General features: G+C 42.9%; 1 protein-coding gene across 1 annotated transcript in view; it reads right to left on the reverse strand.

The window, feature by feature from the left end:
* The window catches only part of LOC142376646 (semaphorin-3D), a 154077-nt gene extending 131633 nt beyond the window's left edge, over positions 1 to 22444 (reverse strand). The window contains exon 1 of the mRNA XM_075460087.1: positions 22279 to 22444. The gene's annotated coding sequence lies outside the window, so the exon portion shown is untranslated. The remainder of the gene's footprint in view (positions 1 to 22278) is intronic.
* Positions 22445 to 22755: the final 311 nt, after the last annotated feature.

Raw genomic sequence — 22755 nt, forward strand, 5'->3', positions numbered from 1 at the left:
GAGATTTTTAATACTATCTCACAGATCACCTCAGTCTCTTTTACACCGTCTGCAGTCACTGCCCTATTTGGGGTCACCCTCATACCTGCTGTACCAAATTATAAGAAGAGCCTGGTAGCTTTTGTAACCCTCTTAGCTAGACGTCTTATTTTTATGAAATGGAAATCCAGGACCCCGCCAACTAGCCATGAATGGATAAAGGACATTCTTTACTTTATTAACATGGAGAAAATTCGTTGTACACTGAGGGGATCATCCGCTGCTTTCAGGAAAACATGGGGGGCATTTTTTGAGTATGCAAATAAGTTGACTTTTCCTAATATCCCAAACTGACAAACAACCTCTGTCCACGGTCTGATCTGTTTTAATGACATGCTTTGTACAGATACATGTGATACTTTAATGTGACTTTGATGACTTTAATGCCATTTGTATAACTGTCTAATTGTTCATTTAATATAGGTGACCTGCTTTGTTGTTGTTTTTTTTTTTGTTTGTTTGTTTGTTTTGTTTGTTGTTGTTTTTGTTTGGTTTATCATTTTGTTTGTTTGTTTATATATTTATATACAAGTGTCTTGTACATTGTCTGTCTCCATTTGAATGTGGTGATGATAATATTAATGAAAAACTCGACACTTGTTTTCCTGTAACTGTCATTTATGTGATGAAAATTCAATAAACAAAGTTTTGAAAAAAAAAAAAATCACTCTGCAGTAATTTTGGGTTTTTGATCAGCTTCGGCAGTCGGTATGAACGCTGAAGCACAAAAAGTAGGGCTGGGCGAGTTAAGTGTTATTATCGCGTTAACTTGTTAATTATTTAACGCGATAAATATTTTATTGCGCATTAACGCAGGTTTTAGTATTGTAAAAGTCTGTTGCTCACAGGCTTTTATTTTGTAAAAGTATTTTGCTCACAGGCTTTTATTTTGTAAAAGTCTGTCGCTCACAGGCTTTTATTTTGTAAAAGTTTGTTGCCCACAGGCTTTTATTTTGTAAAAGTCTGTCGCTCACAGGCTTTTATTTTGTAAAAGTCTGTCGCTCACAGGCTTTTATTTTGTAAAAGTTTGTTGCTCACAGGCTTTTATTTTGTAAAAGTCTGTCGCTCACAGGCTTTTATTTTGTAAAAGTTTGTTGCTCACAGGCTTTTATTTTGTAAAAGTCTGTCGCTCACAGGCTTTTATTTTGTAAAAGTTTGTTGCTCACAGGCTTTTATTTTGTAAAAGTTTGTCGCTCACAGGCTTTTATTTTGTAAAAGTTTGTCGCTCACAGGCTTTTATTTTGTAAAAGTGTGTCGCTCACAGGCTTTTATTTTGTAAAAGTTTGTCGCTCACAGGCTTTTATTTTGTAAAAGTCTGTCGCTCACAGGCTTTTATTTTGTAAAAGTTTGTCGCTCACAGGCTTTTATTTTGTAAAAGTCTGTTGCTCACAGGCTTTTATTTTGTAAAAGTTTGTCGCTCACAGGCTTTTATTTTGTAAAAGTTTGTCGCTCACAGGCTTTTATTTTGTAAAAGTCTGTCGCTCACAGGCTTTTATTTTGTAAAAGTTTGTTGCTCACAGGCTTTTATTTTGTAAAAGTCTGTTGCTCACAGGCTTTTATTTTGTAAAAGTCTGTTGCTCACAGGCTTTTATTCTGTAAAAGTCTGCTGCTGTCTGCTGTGGAACAGGAAAAGAAAGTAATCGGCGGATCCACCAAACATGGAGAAGGGTACGGAACCTTTACTGCGTTCAACAGAGTAATACATTTGCATCACAAAATGGTTCTCCAGGAAAAAGTCAGAGCTCACAATCTCTTGGCCCTATTTTCTCTCCCTTCGCATCACTGCCTGCTGTCATACAGCTTCATGTCAAAAGAGGCGAACTATCCCTTTAAATGACATTAAATTGTTTGCTCCCTTATTAAAATGTTTGAGGATGTTGACATTGTTTTGGTAATGAATACATTTTCACAGCAAAAGAAGTAATTACAGGGTCTGAACCAGAAGAATTGAGCCTAAACCTAACCACACACACCAGCCTGTGTTCCATCACAGAGAAGATGTTACCGACACTTACAGTCTTCATGAGATGAAAACCAAATGCAACATGAAGCTTAATCTAGCAGCCAAACTGCAGTTAAACACAACAACTCAGTGGTTAAAATAATTCTGTTCCTATCCACAAACTTCTGTGCAGACCGAGCAGCAAACACTGTAACAGGCGCGGCTGTCGGCAGGCGGCAGCAGGCAGTGATACGCAGGGAGAGAAAATAGGGCCAAGAGATTGTGAGGTCTGACTTTTTCCTGGAGAACCATTTTGTGATGCAAATGTATTACTCTGTTGAACGCATATTGTTCTGAGAAGCAAAACGCTTTATTTTTTAAACCCCAGCCAACTAGCCGGACTACCTTCATCAACACCAAAACGAGGCTGGAACTCTGCTCACAGGACGCAGCAGGGGGTAAGAAGATGTTCAGAAATGATGTTGCTGATATGGGATGTCATACAGCTTCATGTCAAAAGAGGCGAACTGTCCCTTTAAGTAAAGAGACAGGAGTCGAACTGATGCGCTCAAAATAAAAGGTTTAAGTTTACTTAGAAACAGAACATCTAAAAATGAAAACCCCCAAAATCTACTTCCGGACGGATGAAACGAACAATTCAAAAGCTAAATCCAGAACAACTTTTATATACGATGAATTATGTTTGTTTTTCCCATTTTATGAAATATAGAAAATCACAAAGACCAGGAATTAATGTGCCGATCTCCAGCTGCAGAGCTGCTCAAACACCTGTGAGCAAGTGGACACGCATCCCTCTGACGGTTTAAAAATAAAAAGATGAATAAACCGCCTCCAGCAGACAATGGCCTCTAAAATAAAGCCGTCATTGTCCCGCAGCGAGTCAAATAAACTTCTCCTCCGAGGAATAAAACAATCAGTTTGGGACTGGAGGCAGTGTGTGCGTGTTCATCTGTTTACACTCTGCCGTGCACGAGCGTGCTCCGTGCACGTCTGCAGACAACGTGGAGCCCAGCAGGCAGTGATGCACAATCTGTGGAACAATTGTAGAATGTGGCTATAAATGGCAGAGATGGTTTACACTCCAGCCACTGTGTGCTCCCTCCCTTCTTCTGGGAGTGTTGGAAGACAGAAATTAACATTTTAACATCATTTTCCTCCTTTCTGATGACATATTTCTCAGATCGCACAGGTGTGAATCCATTCTAAACATCTTTACCAGCTGAAAACCGACAGCATTTTGTGTCTATTTGGCCTCTCGGCCTGAAAAATACTTTGAACTACATTCTTCATGAAGGTTATAAATGAATATTGTTTTCTATGAATGTTAGAACTTCAACCCACAAGCCAAAAGATGTTGGGGCTGTGGAAATTAAGGACTTAAAGTAACAGGTGAAAGTGATTGTAAAGCAGCCTCCATGATGAGTCTGTGTGGAGCGAGATGCTCAGAGGATCTCCAGTTTGTCCACAAATGTGTCTAAAACAAAGTTCCTCAGAGAAAGAATGGAAGGGATCTGCATATTTCTCCCTCTGCAGAGCAGAATATCATTAAAAAGCAGATTCTGCACACGTTCCAAAGGCATGGCTGAGGAAGAAGAGGGTATGGGTGCTGGACTGGCCTGCCTGCAGTCCTGACCTGTCCCCCCCCCCCCCCCCCTGTTTGCAGGAAGAATGGGACAAAATAACAGCTGGAACTCTGCATCACCTGGTGTCCTCACTGTCAGAATGTTTCTACATTACAATGTCACCAGGAGACCGAGGCCCTGTACAGGCTCTTGGTAAATGCATTGAGGAGATTAATGACTAGATGTGCCACAACTTTCTCCAGCTTAACAAAAACAAAACTGAGGTAATCGTCTTTGGAGCCAAAGAGAAACGATCACAGGTCACCACAGAACTTCAATCTTTACACCTAAAAACTACCAACCAGGCCAGAAATCTGGGTGTAGTGATGGACTCAGACTTGAAAAAACACATTAAGGCAATAACAAAGTCAGCCTACTATCACCTTAAGAATATATCAAGGTTAAAGGATCTGATGTGTCAGCAGGACCTGGAGAAACTAGTCCATGCATTCATCTTCAGTTGGCTTGACTACTGTAACAGCATCTTTACCTAAAAAGTCCGTTAGACACCTGCAGCTCAGTCAGAACTCTGCTGCTCGAGTCCTCACTGAGACCAAAGAAGTGGACCCCATCAGTCCAGCTCTGAGGTCTGTACACCGGCTGCCTGTCCATCAGAGGATGGACTTTAAAGTTCTGATGCTGGTCTATAAAGCTCTGAATGGTCCAGGACCAGAACGCATCAGTGAAATGAATAATTCTGCCTTGTGTCAGGCTTTCAGGGACCGTCTGCCTTGTGTTCGCGACACTTGGCGCCAGCTCCCAGATTTTCTCGGATGGTTGTGGAGAGGAAGGAAGCGCTCCGCTGGGCAGAAAAACTTTATTGTTGCCTCAGTCCTGATAAGCACTTATTAATTAATCGGCTACACAAACACAATGATACAATAGAGCCTGATAGCGCTCTGCTGGGGGGAGGAGAGTGTGTGTGTGGGGGGGGCTTTAGTTCCTTTTCCAATGCAATAGTGGAGCAGATAACAGAGAAATCGTTCAAATTATGATACAAGCATGAACTTTGTTTTGGTTGTTCTCTAGGACCTGTTGATGAAATCTGTGAAAATCCAAGGTGGTGCCCATTTTTCAAGATGGCTGCCAAACTAGCCTCCCGAAGTTCCATTTTTCATAGAAATGTGTGTAGTTGATATATTTGAATGACATAAGTGTACATTTTTCTTTAAGATACACTGCATTGTATTTGTATAGAGACATAGTTTGGGGAGACTTTAGATCTTCCTTTGTATCTAGTTGCCATATGCAACACTTGGTCCAGTCAGTGGTCCTTGATTTACTTGTAGAGCTAACAGCCATGGCTGGTCTGACATTTAGTTTCAAAGGCTGATGCTTTTACGACCCTGGAGCAGAAAAATATAGCCTATTAAAATAACCAGATAAATATTTGCTGCGAATGCTGATGCAAATGTTAGAAAAAAGAGAATGTATTTTTACATCAATATACAGTATCTGCCAGTATTCTTTATATAAGCTACCAGAGATGGGACCAAGTCACACATGTGCAAGTCCCAAGTAATTTTTTCTTGGGCAACTCAAGTCAAGTTACCTTATTATTGCAATTTTACCTGCAGAATATGATCCTAATAAAGTGAAAAGACAAAGATATAAGTAACTGTCAGTAAACATCATTGGCCAATGTGTCCAACCTGTCCACCCCGTATCATATCAAGCTAACGTTAGCTAACTACCGGCTAGGCTAACAGGATAATATTAGCTCATTTGACAAGCGTCTTCAAAATGACGAACAAAGTTCGAAGTTATGCTAGATGCTTAACACTCAAGTCATTCAAGTCATCGTGTCTCAAGTCAAGTCAAGTGCCGAGTCTTTAACTTCCAAGTCCGAGTCGAGTCTCAAGTCTTTTATTTTTTGTCAAGTCAAGTCACAAGTCATCAAAACAGCAACTCGAGTCGACTTGAGTCCAAGTCACAGTGACTCGAGTCCCCATCTCTGTAAACTACTGTTGAGTCAACTATCAACTACCTCCAATTATCAAGAATTACTTCATGAAATTCTTAAAAGAACAACAACTTTGAATAATTGTTTGCTAAACTGGTTTCTATGTAGCCTTGCCTAATTTAAGATTTTATTTAAACATTGGATGGACATCGTATTTATCGTATTTATTTATTGGGCAAAAATACTCATATCAATGTTTTGCAAAAATAATTTTTTCTGTGTTCTACCCTATTTGAAGTCACAAAATCCAACTCACCATACTTGAAAACATAGGAATGGCCACCAGGATCAAACAAAGGAGATTTTGGAGGCTAATTTAATGATTATTTTTAATGGGTTTTTATTTATTTATTTATTTATAATGATTTTATTGCCTTCTTGTGATTTAAGTAGCTGTAAAGCACTTTGAATTACCTTGTGTACGAATTGTGCTCTATAAATAAAATTGCATTGCCTTGCCTTAATTTGGCAGCCATCTTGAAAAAATGCCCACCATCTTGGATTTTCAAATGTCCAATCGGATAGATTTGATCAGAAGCCTTTAGAGAACAAATACGCCAAATTTCATGCTTCTATCATAATTTGCACAATTCCACTCAAATTCTGCTTTTATCCGCTCTACTACAACAAGCAAATATGGACAAAAAGGGCGATGTGACGTGAGACAGACAGCCGGGATGCTGCGATCTGTCAGAAAAGGGGTTTTACTTGGTGAACACAGAGTATTTCTACCAAATACTTTATCTAATATGTTCATTAGCTTTTTAGCAGCTTGTTTATAAAATACAAACACTTTCCAGGAAGTGAACAGATTCAGTAAGAACCGCAGAATGGTTACATGAATCATTCAGAAAGTGATGAAATCCTACAAAGAAAGCACAGATTACCATTATCCAGGAAAATGATTAATGGCTCCTAAAGGTCATCAGTCTGTTTAATTTGGCAGCACAAAGCCTCCTTTTCTTGAACTGATAGATTGCATATGCAGTGAAAGATGCCCAAACGTCTCATTCAGCCTGGACTCTTTTCACACTGCTGACATCAGCGCTTTATCTCGTTCTTTTGCTCATACTTCTTGGCTGTAAATGGGTTTAGTGGCTGCATTAGTTCATGTTAACTGAGCAACGTAATCTCTTTAAGTCTTATATTCTCCACCTGTGGCTGTCTTCGCTTGTAGAGACTGAAGCTTTGTGATTGAGCAGCCGGTTAAGCAGCAACACTCAGGTGATGAAACCATGTTTGATAAACTTCTGATCGGATCATCGCACTGAAAGCTGCACGGTTCAGCGTTGAGCTGAATTATATAACCACCTCACTCCTTTATATACGAGCAGGAGAACAGGACATAAGAGCAGGATTAAAATGTTTAATCTAATTAATCACATGATTTCCCTGATTAATCACGATTAATCGCATTTGTACGCAGAATCCAAAAATGAATCCAAAAGTAGCGTATAGCTTTTAGCATTTAGCTTTATTTTAAATGTGCTGCCATATGAATGAAAGTGCCATAACATTTGTTGTGCAAACACACTTTTAACATCAGCATCTTTCTGTAGTTTTTATGTAGAAGCCTCGCTCCACTGTCTAGCCCCTTTCACACTGAGGAATAACCCGCGTTTAATTCGCGAATTTAGCGTGTCCGCTGTTCCTTTCACACTGCCGACCCGGGCTGCCGCGTCAACTCGACTCACCTTTCGACCCGCGTCGGACCCTAGTCTTTTTGCCGAGTTTGGTGTGAACACAATCGACACGGGTCGGACGTGGGCGTGACGTGAGGAGTTTAAAAGACAGAATGGACAGCTGATTCAGAACAACAGCGACAGGTGAGGACACGTTTTACTCTGTTTTACTCTGCAAGTTCAAGACATTTTGTAAGATGGCCAACTGGGGAGACAAGGAGGTCCGCGAGCTCCTCAGCCTCCGAGCAGAGGACGTTATTTACCGCCACATGTCGGGGACGGTGAAAGATGGACCTCTGCTGGAAGGTGCATTTTATGTGTTTCGTGTGACGCTCTGCCACTAGGCCACGCCCCCTGAACTCGGCTTCAGGCGGCACGGGTCCCCAACACGCCAAGCGTTCACATTGCTCGACGCGGGACGAAATGGCAATTTGGACCTGCGATGGTAGCGGATCTCAGTGTGAAAACAGCTACTGTTTCCTTGAATGAATTGAACTATTTTCTCTCCCTTCGTATCACTGCCTGCTGTGTAGACCGAGCAGACCGAAGCGCAGACCGAGCAGCAAACAGCGTAACAGGCGCGGCTGTCGGCAGGCGGCAGCAGGCAGCGATACGAAGGGAGAGAAAATAGGGCCAAGAGATTGTGAGCTCTGACTTTTTCCTGGAGAACCATTTTGTGATGCAAATGTATTACTCTGTTGAACGCATATTGTTCTGAGAAGCAAAACGCTTTATTTTTTAAACCCCAGCCAACTAGCCGGACTACCTTCATCAGCACCAAAACGAGGCTGGAACTCTGCTCACAGGACGCAGCAGGGGGGAAGAAGATGTTCAGAAATGATGTTGCTGATATGGGATGTTACACAGCTTCATGTCAGAAGAGGCGAACTGTCCCTTTAAGGACGATTTTAGAGCTTTTCAGTGAATGCATGGCAGCACTCGATCAGCTCCCCCACCTCGGCTCTGATCTGACGTGGACCTCTTCCCTTTTCTCGTTAACAACGTGGCAACAAACGCAGCTCTTTCTAAAAGTGAGAGTGACATCTCACAGCTAATCTCCCTGAGTGCGGGGCCCCCGCTGGAACCAGGCCGGCGACCTCCCGGGGCCCTGACCTCGGGTTTAAGGCCGCACATCCTCAGCAGTGACCCGGCTGTCATGGCTCCTTGTGAGGCAGCTGATGCATCAACGCCGGGCGGCTCAGCTGTCACGTCCTCGCAGGCAGAGACCCTGATGTAAGCCTGGCTGGGTGGTCCGTCAGTCAGAGAGAGCAGCTCTTCCTCTCCCAAAGCCTCTTTCCCCCCCAACACTGTGTCTGCTCTGCCTTCAGCAACTAACCCCACATATCTGACCATATCCCGACGTTGGCTTCTAAAAGTCTTCATTGTGATGAAGTGTGTAGCAGTTACTCTGAGAGTCCCAGAGATGAACGCTGTCATGAAAAAATCAGCCAAACAGACCCTGAAAACTCTTTACAGGCGGCTCGGGAGGAGGTGAGGATTAATGCTGTCAACATAAAGTCACAGACAACCCGGAAAGTAGCCAAATAATCTCTGATTAACTTTGTATTTCATCTATGGCTGGGCGAGCTAACTCGTTATTATCGCGTTAACTCATTAATTATTATTTTGGGGGGGGCTTTTGTGCCTTTAATGGATGGAAAGTTCAGAGAGACAGGAAGCAGGGGGCAGAGAGAGGGGGAACAACACGCAGCACCCGCAGTTTTATTACTTATTTTATTATTGTAAAAAGCTCACAGGCTTTTATTTTGTAAAAGTCTGTTGCTCACAGGCTTTTATTTTGTAAAAGTCTGCTGCTGTGGAACAGGAAAAGAAAGTAATCGGCGGATCCACCAAACATGGAGAAGGGTACGGAACTTTTACTCGGCCATTTTCATTTTAAAGTTCTTCCAGACGGCGGAGTCGACAGAACCAAAGTCATCTGTAAACTCTGCCAAGTTGAATTGTCTTCTCAGCGTAGTAGTTCCAGTCTAAAATATCACTTAAAGGCAAAACACACAACTGATAGCAGCAAGTCATTCAAGGAAACAGACAGTGGAGCGAGGCTTCTACATAAAAACTACAGAAAGATGCTGATGTTAAAAGTGTGTTTGCACAACAAATGTTATGGCACTTTCATTCATATGGCAGCACATTTAAAATAAAGCTAAATGCTAAAAGCTATACGCTACTTTTGGATTCATTTTTGGATTCTGCGTACAAATGAGATTAATCAGGGAAATCATGTGATTAATTAGATTAAACATTTGATCCTTTCTGTGCTTCTGCCCTTAATCTCCGAACATCTCCACAGTTGTTTCCTGTCTTTATAAAACCATCTCACACTGTGACACATCACAGGATCACGGACGAGATAAAGAAGACACGAGGGGATTACAGTCAGAGCGCAACACAAACAAAGAGTAGAAATGTTCATTTTTCTTGTTCTTCCGCCTCTTTCACACAGTCAGGAAACAGCAGAGGAGGAAGGAAAAACAGCAGCACAGTCAGTGCATCCTAACAGCAGCAGGACCAACACACACACCGACTTCCACAGCAGGGATTGTCTCGAGCTTACGACTCGCTCGGTCATGATGGACTCTGTTTCACACGGACCTCTGCACACTCATACGCTGCAACAACAACAGAGAACAAACACAAAAAAAGCATTTCCTCCTTCAGAGCGTTTGTCAAACCTCTGAAAACTCCAAACTTTACAGTTTTTGGAGTCAAAATCGTTCCTTCGTAAATTAAAATGGTTTTATTCTTAAAGGGACAGTTCGCCTCTTCTGACATGAAGCTGTGTAGCATCCCATATCAGCAGCATCATTTCTGAACATCTTCTTACCCCCTGCTGCGTCCTGTGAGCAGAGTTCCAGCCTCGTTTTGGTGTTGATGAAGGTAGTCCGGTTAGTTGGCTGGGGTTTAAAAAATAAAGCGTTTTGCTTCTCAGAACAATATGCGTTCAAAAGAGTAATACATTTGCATCACAAAATGGTTCTCCAGGAAAAAGTCAGAGCTCACAATCTCTTGGCCCTATTTTCTCTCCCTTCATATCAATGCGTTCAGCCACCTAGCGACAGCTGCACCTGTTACGGTGTTTGCTGCTCGGTCTGCACAGCAGGCAGTGATACAAAGGGAGAGAAAATAGGGCCAAGAGATTGATTAACCTGTTTAACCTCATTTAACCTGCTCTGCAGTCTCAGAGCTGCAGCTGAACTCATTGTGTCGTGTTTCCTTTCTTTAAACCCATTTTGCTTTCCTCCACACCTGTGCTCAGTGAGTCACTTTGACTCGGTCCAGCTTTCTGTCCTGACTTCTGGACTGTTTTGGCTTTCGTTCTTTTTCCCTGAATCCTGCCTGATTCATGTTGTTAACAACAATAGCTGTAGATATTTGTGCAGAAGTCCCTTGATTCTCAGATAACAGCAGTAACAGCAGAATAACACGGCGGGTGCAGCTGAGTTAACTCTGTTCTGCTCCCGTTTCTGAGCCTAAAATCCTTCCTGGCACTCATCAACACACACCATCTCCTGGTTTAAACCAATGTTTCTCTGACTCGTGGAGTTTTATTCCCTGAGTTTGATGTAACAGCTCTGTCTGAGCTGTTTCTGGGGGCCAGGTGCATGCTGGGCAGGAGTGGACCTCCTGCAAACCTAATTCTCAAAACAAGGATCCAAGTTGTTTTTTTCATTCCTCGAGTTCTTGTTGAGGTTTGTGTTGTTTTTCTGAAGGATGCAAGTTCAGTCCAGCTCAGTTAACCTTAGATTCTACCTGGAAGGTAAGAGTCGGGGACCGGTGTTACCCGTAGGCTCAGCTGGGGATGCAGGGAGCTGAAAATGTTGAGCAGACTTAAAGGGACAGTTCGCCTCTTCTGACATGAAGCTGTGTAACATCCCATATCAGCAGCATCATTTCTGAACATCTTCTTACCCCCTGCTGCGTCCTGTGAGCAGAGTTCCAGCCTCGTTTTGGTGTTGATGAAGGTAGTCCGGCTAGTTGGCTGGGGTTTAAAAAATAAAGCGTTTTGCTTCTCAGAACAATATGCGTTCAACAGAGTAATACATTTGCATCACAAAATGGTTCTCCAGGAAAAAGTCAGAGCTCACAATCTCTTGGCCCTATTTTCTCTCCCTTCGTACAGACGTTAAAAGACACTTTTTGCTTGAAATAAGCAAAAAAAAATCTGCCAATGGAACTAGTGAAAATTGGCTTGTCAAGATTTCTTGAAATAAAATGTGATATTTAGGACTTTTGAGTTAAAAGTGATCTCGAAATTAGCTTAAAAATCTCTTCAAATGGGGAAAAAAGCTCATTTCATGTGAAATATCTGGCTGAAATGGTATTTGTTAGGCAGTTGTGTCTTATATTAAGTGTAATGAGATAAATTTTAATCCATGTGAACTGAACTGCTTCTTCTGAGATGTGAACAACACGTTCTGCTGCATCACTCGTATCACAGCAGGCAGTGATACGAAGGGAGAGAAAATAGGGCCAAGAGATTGTGAGGTCTGACTTTTTCTGGATGAACCATTTTGTGATGCAAATGTATTACTCTGTTGAACGCATATTGTTCTGAGAAGCAAAACGCTTTATTTTTTAAACCCCAGCCAACTAGCCGGACTACCTTCATCAACACCAAAACGAGGCTGGAACTCTGCTCACAGGACGCAGCAGGGGGTAAGAAGATGTTCAGAAATGATGCTGCTGATATGGGATGTTACACAGCTTCATGTCAGAAGAGGCGAACTGTCCCTTTAAAGCAACACCAAACCAGTTTATGAACCTTAAAACGATGTGACTGATTTCCCTGGCTGCTGTTATGTACCTTCTAACCACCCTGCAAACACTTTGGTTTCCAGCCCTGCGCATCAACCTTTTATTCTTCTAAATGACAACAAATTCCTGTGTGTGGCTGCACATGTGCAGGGTTCACATGGAGATCTGTTTTAATGGCAGCGGTGTCCCATCCCACAGCTGTAGGGTGGGAATTCCTCAGCTTCAGACCCTCTGAAAGCAGGAGCTGGATGACTGTGGGCCGGAGGAAGAAGAGGAGGGAATTCATTCACTGAGAAAGAGCCTTTCACAGAGGAGGAAGAGGATGTTTTTCTGGGCTCTTCAACGCTGTCTGCATATTTTCTGTGGGTGTTAAAGATTTACACCCTCCTGACATTTTAATCTGAATGTTTTATGTCATATTCTCGACACAGAACAGCCTGAATGTGCAGCAGCGGCATGACGAAACCCTGAGAAACTGCTTTTATGTATCAAGCCGCCAGGAGCCGGGGGGCGGGGCCATCTCTGCTGTGTGGTCGGGGGATTTACAGTCCGTCTGTGGCGTCGGGAGATGTTAAAGAAAAATTCCACTTTTTCCCCCGAATGGTTTGTGTTGAACAGAATGAAAAGTCCCATCAACAGGACATGAATCATGCGTTTTAACCCTGTAGCACCCACAGTTGCAGATATGCAACAAGCCTTTTATTCATTTACATTATTTATTTACATTGTATTTTTATTTATATTTTTATTTACATTACATTATTTGATTTTTTAAATTTACATAAATTATTTACATTCATGTGTAATATTTTTTTACATTACATTTTATGTAAAAATGGGTGGGAATAAACCAATATTTTTGGTTTATTGGCAGTTGCATATCTGCAACTGTGGGTGCTACAAGGTTAAAGCCGACTGAAGGGCTTAGGTACAATTCATCAACGCCTCCCTGTTTTTCTCTTTATTATATCCATAAAAACTCTACGTACTGCAGGAAGAACGAACTAAATTCCCCACAGAATGGAGCCAACGTGTGACACATTCTCCGGTGAAGTCTGTGTCATTTCCAGCTGCATTCAGGATACTTCAGGATTCCAGACTAACGTTTTCCACCAGCGCCTCGGTGCTCCTGGCTGAAGGTTTTAGGATCAGTTCCAACTCCAGTCATCAACTCAGCTGCATAACTGAGAAATAAATAGTTTGGTTAGAAACTGAGAATTTATTTTGCTTTGTTGTTGTTGTCTTTATAAAAAAAAGGTCTGAATCGTTATCATCAAAGATGGACCCCTGGGATTAGTTTTATTGGAGATGTTTTTGAGTGACAATTTTATGTCTTTGGCACAATTTGCAACTAAATAAAAGAATCCCAAAACGAGACTTTTGGAAATATTTGCAAACTAATGACCAGAACATGGGGAACAACGGCAAAACTAAACTAAACATGAAACTTAAAACTAAGACGTGATGAAACTCAACAGAACTAAAGACATGGGGAAAACCCCATGGACGTGATACTTTATTTAAAAATCTATTGCCTTTGCTCTTATGTTGGTCAATATTTTCTTCCGTTTTAATGTTAAATCCAGCTTAAAACGGGAGGTTAAATCTGTCTCAAAAGATAACGCATGAGACGAATGGCACACGTGGAGAAGGGTTCAGTAAAAGCGACACAGATAAATCTATTTTGTATGATGAAACCACCTGTTATTTATCTATTCAACTCAATTCAATACATTTTTTATCATGTATTTTTTGTTACACAATACAAAAAGACAATCACCAGTTTTCAGGATTACACTTTTTTTCTTTTTTACCACAAACCAACTGTCAGTCAGACCAACAGTTTTCTTGTTTTCTCAGTTTTCTTTTACATAATAAAGGTTTATTATTGCTATTATATAAATGTGAAGTAATTACTTCTGAATTAATTATATTGAAAGGGAAAATAAAAACAGTGAACTTTTTTCTGGTGTTTAAATGTTTTTATAATTCACGGGTCAGAAATGACCCATAAGACCATCTTTGTACCCTAGTGGTGTACAGCCCACATGGAAACATAAACAAAAATAAAGTGTGACTTTTTCTCACCCCTTAACGCTTATTGTCGCATATAAGCTACAAACCGTTTGACTCAATCAACCAGCTGAGATAGCATCTTTATTCCCCCAATGCCGGTTAGTTCATATTCACTACTGACCTAGGAACCTTCGACAAGCACTTGTTTCTAGTGGGACCGCAAAGTGACGGACTTATTTCCTGTTGCAGATTTATATAAAATCTGCAGCGATTGTTCTGTTGCAGATTTTGTTATCTTATTATTGTCCATTATGCCTGGTGTCGCAACATACCAAAATTTCGATTTATTTTTTGTGCAAAAGTGAAATTAATAATCTCAGCATTATTTACCATCTACTTAAAGGCTAAAACACACACAAAACATTTTTTTATATACAGCTATATAAATTCAGGCGTTAAGGGGCTAATGATGGGGTCCCTTTAGGAAAATTCATAAAATTTAAAGTTGGAAAAAGATAGTTTAAGGTATTTTTTCTACAGCTAAACATGGTGGTGGGTCTCTTTTGACCTGCAAGACAACAGGAGGGTTAAAGCAAACACAGAGAAACACTCGTTTCTCTGCATCACTTCCATCCATCCAGCAACAAAAGCTTTTGGGTTTCGCTCGTCTTCACCATAAATTGCTCCCAGCCTCCATTAAAGTTTCCCCTTCGACCTCTGTGACACGGTTTCTGACCCTTTGGATTTATCGGTGCACTTGAACTGAAAACATGAACTCATCTTATTTATTTAACTGACATACAGTAACTGAGTCTTCTGAGTTGATGCCTAAAACATCTGCATCGACTCCCACGGACTCTGCAGCATAGATGGCTGTTATACGTGCTAATGTACATTCTGCATGTGGGAATGTCACTTTTTGAGTCTGATGGATGGTAAAACAACATGTTACACCCCAGCACAGCTGCGCCCACACCAGCCTAAGGTTACCCCGTCACCCTTAATGACCGAAGTCAGCTTTCTCTTCTCTTTCAATGAAACGCCTCGGCTCGTTTATTAGCGGCTCACACACCTCCAGAACACCCAGCGCAGCCACGGGGTCCCGAACAACCAGATTCTGCAGAGCTTCAGCTGAAATGAATGAGATGCAGAGACGAAAAGGAAGAAAAGCGAGAGTGGCCGAGTCGGTCAGAGTTCAGAAGAAGAAGAAGAAGAACAAAGAATGCATGGATGAGTTTCTCTTGGTCTGTTTGGGAGAGGAAACCTTTAATTCTGTTGATGTTTCTGAGGTGGTAAAAAGCTGCCTTGGTGACAGCTTTGATGTGGCTGCTGAAAGTCAGATCTGAGTCTATCAACACTCCCAGGTTACCAACTTGGTCAGTGATTGTAAGGTCCCGAGTCTCAAGATATTTACCAACGCTGACCCTCTTCTCTTTGCTCCCAGCCAGATCTATGTGCCCCTAAAGAAGAAAAATGCTTTCTCTCTGAAACCACTTCTGTTATGTCTTGAAGACATTAAAGTCTGGATGTCCTTAAACTTTTTAAAATTTAACGAGAAGAAGACAGAAGTGATGGTGTTTGGTCCCAGTGGCTCCTGTGAATCCCTTCCTGTTGACTTGGGCCCCTTGGTGCAATACAGGAAGCCAACAGTCACAAACTTGGGTTTTAAGATGGACAGTGATTTTAAATTGGACCGGCAAATTTGTGCAGTTGTGAAGTCCAGCTTTTTTTATCTCAGGCAGCTGGCAAAGGTGAAGCCATTCCTCGCACGCTCGTACTTTGAGACAGTAATCCACGCCTTCATCACATCACGGCTGGATTACTGCAATGCACTTTATCTTGGAGTCAGCCAGTCCTCCCTCACACGTCTCCAGTTGGTTCAAAACGCTGCCGCTCGCCTCCTAACTGGAACACGTAAGAGGGAGCACATCACTCCCTTTTTAGCCTCCCTCCACTGGCTGCCTGTGCATTTTAGAGTCCATTTTAAGATTCTTTTATTTGTTTTTAAATCTTTAAATGGACTCGCCCCGCCTTACCTCTCTGAGCTGCTCCATCCTTATGCCCCTGCCCGGTGCCTCAGGTCAGCTGATCAGCTGCTCCTGGAGGTACCGAGGGCCAAGCGGAAGCTCAGAGGAGACAGAGCCTTTTCTGTTGCCGGTCCGAAACTGTGGAACGACCTCCCGCTTCACATTAGACAGGCCCCTGCACTGCCAATTTTTAAAACCCGTCTTAAGACCCATTTTTATTCCCTGGCTTTTAACCCAGCATGAGACGCTGTTTCTAGTATTGTTTTATTGTTTTTATTATTTTAATATTGTTGTTGTTTTTACATTGTTCTTGTGTTTTAAGCCTTGTTTTATTTTGTGTTGTACAGCACTTTGTTTCAGCTACGGCTGTGTTAAAAGGCTATATAATAAAGTTTGATGGTTGATGATGATGAAACAGAATGATCTCAGTTTGGTCTTCGTTGGTTAGAGTTGGTCGTCCAATAACCGGAAGGTTGGCGGTTCGATTCCCACTCTCGCCACTCTAAAAAGACTGGTGGAACTGATAGCTGGAGGGGTGTCAGTCCACCTCCTTGTCTCGGCTGAGGTGCCCTTGAGCAAGGCACCGTACCCCCCATGCGCCCCGGGCACTGAATGGCTGCCCACCACTCCAGGTTGGCATCTGTCTCTGAGTGTGTGACCGTGTGCATGTGCGTGTGCGTGTGCATGTGCATGTGCGTGTGCGTGTGCGTGCGCGTGTGCGTGCGCGTGTGCGTGCGCGTGTGCGTGCGCGTGTGCGTGTGCGTGTGCATGTGTGTGTCAAACAGGTGCCAACCTGGATGGGTTAAAAGCAGAGGACAAATTTTGTGTGTATGCATGACAATAAAAAAAAAATCTGATCTGATCAAATCAAATTTATTTATATAGCACATTTCATGTACAAACAATTCGAAGTGCTTTACACAAAATAAAAGCATTGCAGCAGGGAGTGGAAGAAGCATTAAAATAGCATTTAATTGTAGAAAATTCTCTCTCATCCAGGTGTTTACTTCCTCCAGACACTGACACAGTACGTCTGCTGGGCTGCAGTCATCATGGTGACAGAGACGCATAAAGTTGTGTATCGTCTGCATAAACTGTGATAATTGATGTTAAAATTCTGCAATATCTGACCCAAAGGGAGCATATACAAGTTAAACAGAAGAGGTCCAAGAATTGACCCCTGGGGGACTCCACAAGTCATGGCCACTCGCTCAGATTCATAGCTGCCAACTGTAACAAAATAACTCCGGCCTTCTAAGTAGGACCTGAACCAGTTAAGGACCGCTCCAGAAAGTCCAACCCAGTTTTCCAGCCTGTGCAACAGGATTCTGTGATCTACAGTATCAAACGCAGCGCTGAGGTCCAACAGAACCAGGACTGAAACATGAAAGTCTGATGACATGAGGGCGTCACACTGTAATCTGCAGGTCTTCATTTAACTGTAGAAAATTCTCTCTCATCCAGGTGTTTACTTCCTCCAGACGCTGACACAGTGCGTCTGCTGGGCTGCAGTCACCATGGTGACAGAGACACATAAAGCTGTGTATCGTCTGCATAACTGTGATAATTGATGTTAAAGTTCTGCAGAATCTGACCATGAGCTGCTGTGATGTGTTCAGATCTCTCAGTCCGGGTTAAAACTCCAGCAGCAGCGTTCTGGGTGAGCTTACGGCTGAATGAACGCTGCACACGGTAACAGAAACCATCGTTTCCAGCGGCCTCAGAGGCCTCAGAGGCTGAAGTTCCACCGACATTTATCAGCAGGTCGTTATGCTTTCAGCACGTTTCTCCCCACACTGACGTTAACCTGCAGACTGACGACATAAAAGGTTTACGAGGGACTCTGTGAAACGCGTCCCGTCCGTCCTCCTGACTCTCTGAACGCCGTCAGGTTCCCCATCAGAGACCCGCCGCCCACAGCTCGTAAGTCACTCTGACGGCCGCCGTGCGTCCTTCCGACGCAGCGGGGACGAGAAGTCAAAGCACAGCGAGGGTCAAAGGTCGAATAAAAGCTTCACGGAGATTTGTATTCTGTTTTCACAGAATGAGAAAGTACTGCCAGGACCAACACACACCATCAGATTCTTTAAAAAGGGAAAACTAATTGTTTGCTTTTTCACACCAAACACAAACAGAGGTGCCAAACATTGGTTTCCCCGAAGGGGAGGGTTCACTGTCGGACGGTTAAAGTCATTTAAAGACGCTCAGCTGGACCCACATCTGGATCTGACGGCTCCTGTTGAACCCATCAGGGAATCCAGAAAGAGATCAGGCTCATTCATGATGACCACAGTCACCAGCTGAAGCCTCAGCAGCTCATCTCTCTATCTTACATAATTATCTTAGTTTTTCACAGTCTGGAGGAGTCGGGTTTCCCTCCCAGAACGTGCACAAAGAAGGGCGGTGCACTTTAAAAGCAGTCAGAAAGACGTAGTTTAAAGGCTCACAGACTTCTCTCTGTGCTGCTGAGGCAACCAAAAACGAGATCTTGTTTTGTTTTGCATGACATGCGGTGATGTGGACTGATAACATCTTCCTTCTCGGGGTTTCCTGAGGTCAGCACATCTGTTTCTGTCTCTGAGTACAACATCAGATTTCACTGCTGCTCGCTCTGAGTGTTCCAGACTGAAGCAAAAAGCCGGTCGGGAGAGAAAGTGATGCTTCTCAGGAGAAGCTGCAGCCCGGTCGGCTTTGAGCTTCCCTCTCTTTGGCCGGCAGCCATCAGATAAGACTTTTATCTGCAGCCTTGTTGATCCTATGGTGTGGGGTGATGTGCCGGTCGGCTCCCTGTGGCTTTTAAAAACAGAGGAAAGTCTGCAGGGCGCTCCACAGAGTCTGCCTGTGGTCCAGAACCAGCTGCCTTTCTGCCTTTCTGTCGAGCTGCAAACCTCCGGCTGACACTCGCTCTTCCTCCTTTTTAACACTTCACTCAGCGGCCGGCGTGATAAAGCTGTTGTGAAACGCCTCTCACTTCACGTCTCTGCTCCGACTGAGAGGGAGTCAAGTAGCTTCAATGGGCTCCACTTACAGACACCGAGCTCTGGCAGTGCTTAAAGCTCGTCGCGCTTCTCTAAATAACCTGATGAATCGATCTACGAGCACTTTCCTAATTCAGTTCTTCCTGTTTCAGACCACCTGAACAGCTGTGTTGGAGCTATTTATTCCTTATCTTCATTACTTTGAATTTTGTTCAAATTTATTCTTGGGTTACTTTATATTTTGGGGGGTTATTCACAGAGTTTATTTGTAGGTTAATAATTGTTTGTTTTTTGTTTCTTTGCTTTAAGTTAGACAGGAAGAACTGTGGGATCATGTCCTATGAGTATAGAGACTGGTATAGGACCAGGATGGATTGGGGTGGGGCTTATGGTTTTTTTTACCAGAGCAGGAGAAGCAGCAGAGGACAAAGAAAAGTTGGATCTGTATTATTTGCTTGCCAGCTGGAAAAATAAACCATCAAAACGCAATCTTCAGGTATTGGACATTGGACTTCTTTTTTGCCAGCGTACCAAACCCAACCCAATTGTTTGGTTTGACACGAGTTGTTCTGACTGAGATCACAGCGAGTACAACAGCGTTTATCAGCTAAATTACCCGCTTTATTCTGGAAGGATTGAATCTAACCGCGTGTCTAAAATGTCTCATTCAGGCACGTAGAAAAGAAACCTGCTGAAATCCAAAAAAGAAAACTGAGAAACTAGAAAATGTAAGAAACCAAGAACTCTGAGTTCAGTCCCATCTCAGCCTGGTCCCATGAAAAGGTGCCGTTACTGCACACCCAGGCTTTTTGGGGGCATCATCCTGCTCTGCACTTTTACCCAAACCAGCTGACGTTAAAGGGACAGTTCGCCTCTTTTGACATGAAGCTGTATGACATCCCATATCAGCAACATCATTTATGAACATGAAGGCCACCTGCCCCTTTAAGGCCTGCCCTCCTGAAACTAAAGTCTGCTCTGACCGATCAGCTGATTGGCCAGCTGATTGGTCAGCTGATCGGCCAGCTGATCGGCCAGCTGATTGGCCAACAGCAGCAGAGTTCAGCTGCCCCTGAGGCAGATGTTATGCACATGTGTTCCGTGGTGATGTCATTAAGCAACAGGTGAAGCCTTCAGGATCAGCATCTTCTGTGGGAGAGAGTAGCTCCCTCTGGTGTGGACTTCCACAGACTTCTGTCACGCCCAAAAGCTCTAAAACGCCGGCGGAAACGGATGAAAAACAAAGCACAATATGACCTATTTAAGTTCCAGTCAGCCTCTCTGCGTTGGTTTTACATTTCCACAACCTCTGGACTCTTAAAGCTCGTTTTTCAGGCAAGAGGAAAACATTTTTTAGTCCCTTTTATCCAGTTTAAGATGCTTTACAGCCGAATAAATGATTTTTTTTTAAATGCCATTACCACAGTGGAGGAAAACCTATTGAGATTGCTTATGTTATCCCCACAATAGTTAAAAATTCAACTGAAATGGAAAAAGGCAGAAAATAAACTGAATCGGAGCATTTATTGTATAAAACTTGGAATCTATTTTTAGATTATATTGGTCTGGAGAGTCTGGTCTGACATCCCCAGAGGGAGCCACACTTTGAGTTATGAAACCAACTAAACATCATAGTAACACTGATATCTGCTTATCCCTTTAACTGATGAACAGCTTCTAATGTCGCTGTGTGGTTTCTTTTTGTTTCGGTCCTTGTCTGTACTTAATATTAATCTGTTTTTAATAGATTTTTTCAGGTTTTCCTGTTTGTTTGGTTTTTTTGTTTTTTTTTTGTTCTTTTCTTTCACTGTGTGGGTTTTTGCTGTATGGTTGTTTTTTTGCTTGTTCACCACCTTCTGTGTAATATAAGGCGCTTTCATGCTTCTGTACTAAGCTTTTCTTTTCTGAAAAAGCAATAAAGATATGTTTAAAAATAAATAAATAAATAAAAAATCGGAGCATTTGGGACACTTTTTGCTGCCTATGGCTTCAAATGTTCTGCTCATCGAGTAGTTTCCCCCTAAACATAAAAACTGAATGCGTTATATGTGGATTTATACATATATATTCTGATATGTTTCAGAGGATTTGACTCCTGCCTCTCACACACAAACCCTGCAGCTGTTTTTTTTTTCCACAAAAACAAGTGAAACATCTGAGAAACAACAGAGTGACACAGAGCCGGCAGGAAAACAACAATCTAAACACAGAGACAGGGAGAGGGGGCAGGAAGCGGGGGTCCCACAGACGGACTGTACGGCAGAGGGGTGCTGACCTCCATAACAGGAAGGCCTGAGACAATGGGGGGAGGTTTGCTGCCACCGGGGACACAGACGCACTGTACGCTCTGAACTCAGCCGCGGTACCTGCATCACATCTGGGGAGAGGCGGCAGCTCCGAGCGGAGCAGCCTCCGCAAAAACCAGCAGTTACCGGAAAGATGACAATTATTTCATGGCTCTCAACGGCAGAAAGGCAAAACAAACAAACAAACAAAAAAAAACTATCTGAACTGCTTGTAAAAATTGCCAAAACGGTGTTAAAATATAATTAACAGCATTTAAAAATAGGCTTTAAAACAAAATGAGATTAAATTAAATGAAAATAAAGTACAAGACACAAACAGGATGTGAGAAATGGTTAATAACACCTGTGCTTAGACTTTAGTGGAAAATAAATGTGGGTATCATCAATAAAACTTATTTAAATCACTCACAGACACGTGAATGATGACTCCAAATAAATCACAGACACGAGAACCAAACTTAGAAAAAGTTTGACTCGGTGCTCAGAACCCACAGGATGACACCTGAAATCTCACGAAAGCCATGAAAACTTATAACTTTGACCTCATGGACCCTGAAACCTCCTTTATAACCCAAACCACAACTATATGCCCCGTGACCACCTCAGTGACCACCTCAGGAGCTCCTAAACTCCTCTGAAACACCTCAGCGACGCATCGGGAAACCTCCGAACATCACTAATCCGCTCCAACAACCCTCCGAACACCAGCCCATCAGCAGGAACACATGTGGAACAAATCACACTCATAGAAACGTGAAGAAGCCTCATTTAAATGTGGAACCAACATGTTAGAGTCTCCATTCTAATCCAACACAACTCATTTCCCTTAAGGCGCCAGCGGCGCACCAGCGGCGCGTCAGGACGCGCATCCCGACATCCCTTCAGGGGGAAACCTCTGAGACTCACCCGGCGCAGGTTCAGCGTGGACGCGGCTCTCTGAGCTTCTTTTATTCCTCCTGAGGATGTGATGCGCGGACACCTCAGAGTGGGACCACCTGAAGGCTTCACGCGGTGTAAACAGACTGAACGCGCGTGTGCGCGCTGCTCAGCCTCCCCTTCAGATGCTGCAGGATGCTGCCTTCACGTACCACTCAGAAGCTCCGGTTTTTAGAGATATTTTTTAGCTCCCAACACATAAATCTCACCGCTGATCATTGATAACACGACTAACCCAGGGGCCCCCAGGGTATCAGGGCCCCCTGATCCACAGGCTTTATTTGGGATTATGTTATCAGTTCTCCTTGGAAAGTTAACCAGTGAAAACAAAGAGAAACAAAACCACTAGAAAGAGATGAAACCAGTGGGAAAACAGATGCAAATGAGCACAGAGACATGCAGGAGGCAGGCAGAACCACCAGAAAGAGATGAAACCAGTGGGAAAAC

The sequence above is a fragment of the Odontesthes bonariensis genome, chromosome 3, assembly GCF_027942865.1.
Source record: "Odontesthes bonariensis isolate fOdoBon6 chromosome 3, fOdoBon6.hap1, whole genome shotgun sequence".
In the NCBI taxonomy this organism is placed as follows: domain Eukaryota; kingdom Metazoa; phylum Chordata; class Actinopteri; order Atheriniformes; family Atherinopsidae; genus Odontesthes; species Odontesthes bonariensis.